The sequence below is a fragment of the Pelecanus crispus genome, chromosome 6 (assembly GCF_030463565.1).
Source record: "Pelecanus crispus isolate bPelCri1 chromosome 6, bPelCri1.pri, whole genome shotgun sequence".
Taxonomy (NCBI): Eukaryota; Metazoa; Chordata; class Aves; order Pelecaniformes; family Pelecanidae; genus Pelecanus; species Pelecanus crispus.
In genome coordinates this window covers 1,328,197-1,339,002 of record NC_134648.1, presented here as the reverse complement: position 1 = coordinate 1,339,002, position 10,806 = coordinate 1,328,197, and positions in this window count along the sequence as shown.

Genomic DNA, 10,806 nt, shown 5'->3' with positions numbered 1-10,806 from the left:
TCTCCCCTGTTCGTCTGTGTTATCTCTAAATTCTGCTCCAGAACTTAATTCCATTATTTTCTAAGTTGCTACAAGCCACCTTCTTTCCTGTTTCTCTGCATATGTCCATCACTACTCCTCCTGCTTTGACCTGTGTTCTTTTTGCTCTTCCAGGTACCCAATGCCTTCTTTATAGTCCCTTCATGAAGGTTATATACTATTGTAATTCAGATAATGATTCCTGTAATACAAGTCATTCGTTAGTCATCTACTGAGCAAGCAGATGAAATAATGATCTATCTCGAGACAGTTTGGAGCAAATGTTGCTTGCTGGTAGAGCACTAGGAGCTATGCACTGGACTAACTTCTGTTAGCTCTAAAAGGACTTGCATGTTTGTTAGTGTTTTCCTTTAGATTAAATTTGTTTTCTTTTGCTGATCTTCTAACTTCCTTTTAGACAAGGTCTGGGGGATCTCACTTACTGTCCTCTCACTTTCAGCCTTTTCAGTTTATATCCTGCAACACTGATATGAAAGCCAGGTAGCTGAGGAAGAGAGCGCTCATAACACAGTGTCGGTCATCCCAGGGACTTCTCAGGCAAGACGTGTTTCTGTCCAACACAACTTCACTATCACTTCACCTATTTCATAAACCTTATTCAGACAGAAAGCTTTTGAGAACAGTCTGAACACACAAATAAGAGCTCTCAGCAGAAGTTCAGTAAAGGAAATTTGTTCCTCGGGTCTTTAAAATCTGTAAGTGAATCTATTTGTTTTTACTCTAATGAAATCTACTTTGAAGCTGAAACACTCTGTTATTACTCTTACATTGACTTGGCATGTTTTCTTTCTGAGCAAAGTGTGCGAATCCTTCTCCATCTAATAAGACTACCCTCACTCAGTTGCATGAGAGCATGTCTTGTTACTCTTTGTGTACATCCCAGACAACACAAGCACCTTATAACTAGAAAATTATTGAAACTCCCCTCCTCACCAATATTGTAAAATAAAATTACAGACTTCTTCATAAGAAACAAACAAAAATAATGAAGAGTACATGCTATGCATCATACTACACTTGGGATAATATTGTTGTCCAGATGATGCTTTTTCTCCTACCTGGGTAAATTGTAGTAGGAAAGTTACTGATTTTTTTTTTTTTATGCACAGCTTATTTCCCTGCTTCTAAAATGTTTCACAGGTGTTTGACAAGAGAGGTCAGAAGAATGGAAGTGATCTGTAATGTTGGACAGTGCTGGAAAGCACATATGGATCTCCTTCTAAAGCCTGAGAATCTTGGGTTTTGCCATTTTTCATATGATCTGTGTGCCAGCAGCAGTACTAAAGCTTTAGATCTGTCCCTAGAGTTCTGACTGGCCAGACAGCGGGAAGAGAACATGAGACAAAACCTGCCCCTATTTCTTTCTTATTCCTTGCTAGGATAGCGCTTCAGTGAAAGGTTCTTCAAAGGCTACAGAAAAGAGTAAGCATACTCTTTGCTTAAGAGCTGAGCTTTTAACTTTTTCAGAAATTAAAAGCAACTTGACTGATGCTCTGGATGCCTTGAATGTGCACTTCACAGAACAGCCCTTCATGCAGTAACCTGGCCAAACCCCAGATACTTTTCATCCAAGACTACGGAATACTTGGTCTGCTTGTCTGCTGATGAGGCTCTGGAATGTTTGTTCTTTGAAACAATTTGTTGGTATTCATAGGGACCTCTCTTTCCTCTGTGTTCATATAAACTGTCCGCTTGGATTCAGAAACAGTAAAAGAGTTAAGTCAATAATGCTGTCCACTCTGCTATATTAAGTGGAAAGGGGTCTAGAAATAATGCAGAAAGTCACTGAGCCCCAACAAATGCTACAGATAAAAAATGTAGGCTGATCAAATGTGCATGAGATGTACATATGCTGTGAGTGGGGCAAAAACCACAGGTCTCAGCCATTTTCTGCTCATTAAGCTCTGGTAGCTGCATCTGGGTTCAAAAGAGTGGCTTCTGCTCTTTGCAGGGCTCATCGAGGTCACTGTCTACACCTGTGAAATACAGATGATACAGATTACCTCATTAGTATTTAGGTACTGTAATGCCCAACAACGTTACATGACCTTATTATTTCTACTTGACTATGTCAGTGCAGATGGTAAGAAAAAGCAGATCTTGATAGTGGAGAACAGAAAAGTGATTAAAAGAAGCTGCACAAGTCAACAATAAGAGTTCTAAAACAACTTACTTTTTAAAGTGTATCTACAGATATTTACAAAAAGCCTGTTGCAAGGTCTGAAACTAACTTGCTAATACTTTACATCTTATGAGATCATTTTAAGGAAGTGTCTCAGCTAGTAGTACTCATCTCCTGCTGTCCTAAAACTGTATTTAATATGTAGGAGATTCAAAATCCTAAAACTGTGAGATAATTGGTAAAAGTATTTATCAGCTCAGATAGATATATTCCACAGGCATTCATATCTGAGACTTCTCCTAGCCTAGGGTCTGTGTTAAATAGATTATAAAAACCACACAGTAGAAGTATGCACCTGTTGACTGATATGTTATCAGAGGTGCATGCTTGCACTAGCAGGTGAGACTGCTTAACAGCAAATTTGCAGAATGAACTAGAAACAGTAGCTTGCACTCTACCTTAATGTGTGTCCCCCGTAATACTTAGGTGTTTCTGTACAGATCAAACTGATGAATAAGGAGAATGCATTTCATGTGGCTGGTGCATGAAATCTCGCACTTGTATTTACAGCTTTTGATATGAAATCATGCAATTATACATCATTTTGATTATAGTCTATGTTAGAGATTCATATAAATTCAGGAATTCTTAACCAAAATTTGGCAACACATAAAGGTAATTAATGTTGGATTACATCAGTAGCCTTAAATTTACATGGGAGTACAATTATGTAATTTCAAGACTAAGCAAAACTGTTACGTTTATGACTCTTGTCAGGCTTTTATTCTGCAAAATATTTAAGAATATGCCAAGTTTTAGACACAGAACCCAAATCTTGAGGGCTCCATCTCGCCTGTACAGCAGTATTTGTCCCCTAGTCTTCCAGATGAGCAAATCTCGGAGCTCTTCTTCCATCTGTGAGAGAACAAGGCATAAAGAGTAGGCACAAAGAGCTTATCCCTACAGTCAGGACACAGAGTGTGCTCCCCGTGAGTGGGAATGCTCCCTAGTCCCACAGGCTGGACCCAGCAGAGGAATTTTTAATTTTATGGCTCTCCTAAATGTAGGTTTCTTCTTGTTCTCAGAAAATTGTATTCTGGGTACTGTGAACAACTTGAATCTGAATGTTTGGAAGGGTTTGAACTACTTCAATAAGATGAATTATACCAGTTTCTAATATCTTTATATTAATTTGGAAATTGACTTCCATTAGTTTCTACCTCTTGGATGTGTCACTTCTCTCACTACAGTGTAACATGGTCTTACGTAAGAAAACAAAGTCTGTTCACCAACCTCACTGAAGTTTTGCAGAGTTGAGATGGTACAATCACATTTTAAAAAGGCTTTGGTGAGCTATTTGTCCTATCTTTAGTCTAAAATTGAAAGAATTCTAGAAGAAAAAAGTCCTAATTATTTTCTATGAAGTGTTCTTCACTGTCACTTCACATTTTGTGTCATTCTGACTGACCTACCAGATTGTGGATTCCATACGTTAATTAATTCTGCTTTGGTTCTACCAAACCTACTATAAATCAGATTCAACTGGCTTTTTAGTTCATGAAATTTATGAATACTTTCAAAAGTAGACAAATTACACCTCCTGCATGTGCATCAGCAAATAATTCTAAATCTTTCCTCTGTGCTGCTGCTGATTTCCCAAATAATAAATATTCCAAAATGGCTTTGGGCTAAACTGTAACTTCTGAGGTGTTGCACTCCATGCTGTGCACTAGTGATTTCCCCAGCGATGCTTCAATGTACAAAAGCTTAGTGTTCTTATTCTAAGTGAGTTATTTGACTGTGGTCTTGAGAATTGGTGGTTAGAGTCTCTCATTTAGCCTTGGGCTATGGGCACTGCAGTTACATTAATGTGCATGTGCTTAAAAAGATTGCCCTTAAAGATTGCTGAAGGAAGACTGAAGCTCCTTTAACAGTTTCATTCTCTTGGTTCTTACCATTTTACACTCATTGCCCCTCTGCTTGGTTAATCTAGCAGAATGCCATGTTTAAAAACTTAGAAATAAGGAGGTTTCATTTCCATTCATTCTTTATCTGATAGAATATTTTAAATTATTAAACGAGCATGTGAACATTGAGGTCACTCAGTAAGACCAGGGAAGAACACTGTTCCTTTTGTTGGTCCTAGAAATATTTGTTCCCTACTCTCCTTTTGTAATAAGTACCATCCACAGCTATTTAATTATTGATCCCGTGGCTCCAGCTGATACGGAAGTGTGATTTACAAAGCAGGATCAGCAGCTAAGTGACACAATGCTGATGGAAGACAAATGTTAGTCCTCTGTTCAGTTTCTCTGCCTGAGCTTATGTTTGTTTTTCCAGTGCTTTGGATTCTCTTGATGCACAGTTCTGCAGTATCTCTTGAATTGCATAGTTTCCTTCTTGAAGCCAAACGAGCAATATATTTTGATGTAGTGTAATACTTTAAATAATCGTTCATTCAGGAATCATTTTGTAGGGGAAAAAAAAAAGTGTTGGAGTATTGCAAAATTCAGTGGTGGCTGGATATAGCTTGTTGGTACATTTCCTCGATATCCAGCCAGAATAGATCCAGTAAAGGCATTCTGGACCATTCTGCCACACCATTAGATCTGCATTTACTCCTGGATTAGTACTTTACCTGCACCATGAACTGAACTGGCTGCAACTTGTCCTTTCATTAATCTGTTCCCATGGCTTCACAGTCCAGATCTGCTGATATCCTGTTTGAAAAGATGAGTACGCCAGGGATTACATCCAACTGTAAGCAGGCACCTGTTGTTATCGTGGCGCATCGTCTGCTCCTGCCGCGTTGGTAGGGGAACCATGGAAGACCTTTCTTCATATAGCTGTAGCGGAGCGGGCCATATTCTTCTATCTTGGAAACTTGCTTAGATCCTCTGCAACTAAAAGCAGCAGTTTTTATATCAAGATGTAAAACATAAGTGTCAGCTGAAAGTAGTCTTGCCTAGCCTGCAACAGAAAACATTACTGGCAACTGGTGTGGGCAGCTGTAAAGTAGTCTCTCATTTGCTTAGCATATGGGGAATGTGTAACAGGAATAGTCCATTTTTCTGCAATTAAAAAAGTTATTGTTCCCCCTCATCTCCTGGGAAAGCATATTTTTCACTTGGTGAGCTAGACAACAATAGAAAAATCACTGTGATCCTGTTCTCAGTTCTTTCAGCAGATAATTCCCATACAATTGAACGCTGGTGCCATCTTTGTCGTTTCTTGTTTATGAGCATTCATTTCTGCTACACATGTGCTCCATGCACCAAGATCAAAATGGTTTTTTGCTTCCTATCAGATAAACTGAGGAGATTTTTATCAAAGTGAGCAGTGTATCTATATACTTTTAGACTGTCCACAAATCCCTTCATAACTTTCTCAATTACAAGCTTAAGTTTCTGTGGTCTTTCACTATACGGCATATTCTTCACTTTCTTAAATTTTATTGTGGTTTCTAAGTGATCTGTCCTGAGGTATCAATATCCTTTCCAGAAACGGATGCGTAGCAATATGTGTGGAGGGGGAAAGGCAGAACAACTGCCATGTGATTAGGAACACACTGTTGCATTGGATGAGGCTCGTGGAAAAGAATTAAGTTATCCTTGCTTCCCTAGTAAATTCATGCTGGCCCTCTTAAAATGGGAGACAGCAAATTTGGAAATGGTGCTTGAGCAGTTGGACTTGTTGCAAAGGAGAGGTAAGAAAGCTACACTTCTCCTGAATCATCTTGCTATTTCATTATGGTAAAAGCCAGGCTGTTGGGTGTTGTGCTGCAGAAGCTGTGAATGTTTTGGCAAAGCCCTCTGAATGTTTCTAGCATTTGTAGTTTTGTGAAACTTCGGTTCCTGAGACAAACAGGGTTCCAGACTGAAGACCTACCTTCCACTGTCAGCACTGCTCCTGGCTTTGCAGGTGATACTGGACAAATCATTTAAGTCCCGGGGTTTTCCTGTTTCTAAAACTGGTATTATACTTTTATGTTTATTTTCATATCTAACTATACATATTTATAAATGTTTCACTTCTGTGGCAGAGAAGTGGCTCATAAAAACAAGGTAACCCTTTGATACATGGAGTTGCTGGTTTCCTAACTTGCATTTGGAGCCATAATTTCTGTTGCCCCCTATCACTGTAGTGCTTCTGGGCAGTTGAAACGTACAATGCAACCAGTAACATTTCACCAAAATGTGGTTTTGTTTTGGTTTTTTTTTTAATATTGGTATCCAGAGAGTAAAACAGGGGAACCATTTCTCAGACTGATACTGTTGTTTAAACTGGAGTGTAGTTGTTCTACCAGCTGTTGAGATCCAAGCTGTTTTCTTTGAAAACTAAGCCTTTTTTTGAGTAGATAGCATTCAAAACTGAATTTTGGACCTTGACCTGTATCTTGATGAAGTAATTCTTCTTAGCATCCAGCTTTTAGGAATGTCACTGTCCTGTCAGATTTCGGCGTGATAGATGGTTGCATGTTTGCTTTAGGTGCCATACACGTAAATAATACTCTGTTGACATCTATGATAGCTTCCCTGTCATGTTCTTAAACCACCCTTTATTCCTCCCAATTTATTCCAAATGCATTCCAAAAGGATTGGTTTTTGTTCATGTCTAAGCTTGTCGTCTTTCCTTTTCTATCTCTTCTGTGTTTTACAATTTTTATATGCACTAAATGTTTCAGAGGGTTGTGTTAATGTGCAGTGGCACCCCACATAGTCAAGGCAAAACAGTCACAGTTATTATTCAAAGTGATTATAAGCAGTACAAAGCCTTTACATAAAAGAGGGGATCTGCTCCCTCTCTTTTTGTGACATGCTATTGTCTTTCCTTTCAGAAGCGGCGTATTTCGGTAATGCTGCATAGATTTTTTTCAGGGTAGAAGTTACTATACAAACACGAGTGTTATATGACCTCAAAAATAGCTGTGAGCTGGAAAGCTAAATCCAGCTCTAATGAATGAAGTCCGAAAGCTGACAGCATTCAGCAATTTCACGGGCTCAGGATATTTTCTAACAAGAAAATTCATTTCTGAGACTTGTTGACAGAAACATCAAGAATGGAACTGCTGCCTTTTTCTCCACCCACCCCAGCAAAGAGTGGGGGGAGAAAAGCAGCTCTTTATAAATAGCTCTGTTCCTGTCGTATTTGTAAATTCAGTGCTTTTTGTGTCAATGACATCACCCTCTTCTCCATGGCAACTCCCTACGATGTCAAAACTGCAGGGCACCATCAGAGTAACTTAAACCAGCAAATGAACAGGTTGATTCAAGATGATTTAATTGAGAAATAGTGCAGGGGGTGACAGGAGGGGGTGGGAAATGTGAGCAAATGGGCTACTGTCAGCTCTGCTTCTCTGGAGAGCTTGCAGCTGTACTGATCGTCTCCTAAGACTCTGCCCCATCTCCTCTTCTTGTAAGTCCTTGCCAGGAGGAGGAGGTGGGTGGAAGGCAGGCAGGCATCTTATTCTCCATCTCCGGTGTGTCTGGAGAGGAGCACTACAGGTGACTAAGCAGGAGGAGCATGACTGACTCAGTCCTGAGTTATTTTCTCACTCCCCTTCTCTCCCCCCTCCCATCTTTTCTGTTTGTTTTTTAGCTTTTGCCCAACAGCTCGCATTTTTCCCCAGGCCCTGATGAGAAAGAATTAGCAGCAGGCTTTCTTGTTACCTAATGTTCACAAAAATGTGCTTGTGGTTATGCAGGTGAGGAAACAAAAGCTAACTCTAAAAGCAAGAAAAATGAATTGGCTCTTGGATACACCACCTTTATCTTAAAAAAAAAAAAAAAGTGCTTCCCCTTTCTGAATGTTGTCCAGGAAATACTAAAGTAACTGACAAGCCAGGAAACTGTAAATAATTGGCTTCTTTATCAGACTACCTATGGAAAATACCTAATTGCCTCACTGGCAGCCCCGCTGGTTTTGACTTGATTTCTAAACTGACTGCAGTGGGAGGAAGCTATTTCACTTGCTGTCTTGATTACAGAATTGGATTCTGCTGGGTTCCATTTGGGACTCAAGTAGCAGGAACATAATGGTTACATCTGCAGAGTTACAGCAAGTGTAAACTGTCGCCGCTTCAATCAGCTTAATAAATCTGTCCTAATTTACATCCCTATGAAGTCTAAAGCCTTAGAACAGTTTACCTTCCTTCTTCTGCAGGGTGCCATGAGATCTGGTGCTGAAATTTAGCCTGCAGAAGTGTCAACTTGAAATTATATTTTGCATTTTTGAAATTGCATGGCATGGATGCAGGCAAGTTATGCAAGATCAGCACAACGCCCACAGAGTTCTTCTATCCAGAAAGGGACATGGGACTGCCTACCCGATTCATAAGTAACACTTCGGTTTGCCTGAGCCAGGGAATAACACTGTGTTTGCCACTCATGGGCTGCAGTTTATACCTCTATAGGGCACAGGAGTTTTTAATCACAGATTCTCAAAGTGTCAGGCTTTATGTCTGTTAACTCCCTCCCCACCCCAGAATGAAGCACAAGTCAGCCATCCTGTGATTTCAAGGCTTGAGGGGAAATGCATCTATAGTCTTTATACACTAGGATCTTGATTAGTGTCTTGCTCTTGCCTTCTGTGCAAAATGCCACTCAACACACAGTCCCATCCTCTTTGCTGAGATCACAGCATCAGCCCACGAGAAAAAAGGTCCCAGAAAACATTGATTCACTGCATTACAGAATCTTGATAGTAGTATGTGTCTACAGTGAGCTCGCATCAGCTTTAACTGCAAGGTTTTCATGGAATTTATCACCGTGCTCTTCTCTGTCCTCCAATTGCGAGGATATTTTGCCTTCAGTGAATGCTTCTAACACCTCTGCTGACTGCCAGGACGAGGGGGCGTGTGGCACGCTGATGCACTCCTCCACGGCAGCTGGCACCGGGGTAGTGCTGGTGAGTAAGCAGCTGCGAGCTCGATGTGTTTGCATGTGTGTGAGACTGAACCAGGATCTTTCTGAAGAAGCTTTAAGATGAAATTGCTGAGAATTTTTGCCTGAAGCAAGGGATGTTTCCCGTGTTTAAGACAAGCAGCAACCTGCAGTCAGAAGGAAGAAGGGACTGAATTCACTCCAGAAGTATTTCTCAGCGATCTTTTTTTCAAGGTAAGACTCCTATCGTGGGAGGTAGATGGGGCAACAGGGTCCAGCATTTTGAACACTAAAATTGAGGTGACTAAAATATTTTTTACCTTGCCAAGCTGTAGAACTGAGAGAAATCTCTGATGTCTCTGGCACTCCCTTTTTAGGCTGGAAATTTAAATCATCCAATAAGAACTAATTTTCTGAGGTCTGAAGCCATAAAAAAGAAGTGGGGGGGAGGCTTTTCACACTGCCTTTTGCCTGCCTGTATTCTAGTGGTGAATAAATGCCATTGACTGTGCTTCTAAATCATATACTTAAATAGTAGAATGATGAGTGTTGTAGGAACAGTGGGTGAAGGAAAGTAAAATTTAGTAAATACACATGAGCTTATGGTTTATTAATTTCATTTAGTGCTTTTAAACATTGATAGAGTATTTGTTGTTCTGTAGGAGGGAAAATGAAGATGGTTCCTGCCTTGGGAACTTGAGCGCAAAGGTTTTTAATGGGCTTGGTTTGAAGAAATGCTATTGAAACAAGAGCAAGGAGATAGGATTTTTTTTTTTTTTTAAAGCATCTATTCGAATTATACCTGGACAACCAGTTTATCACTGTTGAAAACTATTTGTGGAGAGGCCAGAAAGTAGTAGAGAGCTCCTCGTCCCAGCTGCAGGCAACTTGTTTGAAAAGCCTTATTTAAAGTAGGAAAAAAATACCTTGAATGTACAGAGATGGCTTTGGAAAAAACTGGTGAGTAACATCTAAAAAATCTTTTCTCATCAGTATCCCCTCCTCCCCAGTATAAACCAAAACCTGAAACTCCTCCTAGTTGGGAACCCTCCAGACTGAGAATTGTAGGCTTAGGTTGCGGTGTATAAATTATAGTCCTTGATTAAAGTACAGCAGAGCACGAATCAAAAAAAGGTGCTGGAGCCATTAAGGAATGCACTTGCTGAGCCTGGAAGTGCAGGGGAGAGTGTAGGCGTGAGTCTACACTTTCTCTTTGCACGCTAATTGATCTAGTACTTGTACGCGGTTCCATTTTGCTCTTGGAAAAGGAATAAAATGTGCTCGTAAAAGCGAAAACATGTTTAGGGAAGTAAGAGTAGTTAGTAAGCTTCTGCACCTAGAACTGAGAAGGAGGAAAAAGCCTTGTCAAGTCTGTGAGAAGTGAAATCAAAATGATCTCTGACTTGTTGCCTGCTCTTCCCTTCCCCGTGCAAGGTAAGGAACGGAGTGGTGCCTGGAGGGGAAGATGTGCTCTGTGAAGGCTGCGGAGCGGTTAGCTGAGATTGCCTGGGGAAGGGTGCTTGTGCCCAGCGTTCAGGCAGGGAGCGATGGCCAGGAGGGCGCGTGGTGCCAGCAGTCATTGCGTAACTTCATGCTGTCTCCGCAGCTGGCTTTGCCAGGCGCTGGAGCGGTTAATGCAGTTGGATGCTGTTGCTGCAGTTTGATTCCACTTTGTAGGAATAGTTGAGATGAGGAAATTCCTGCCAGCTTCACAGTCAGGAGTCATCAGTTCTGCCTCTGACACTTGGGGAGCATGAATGAATA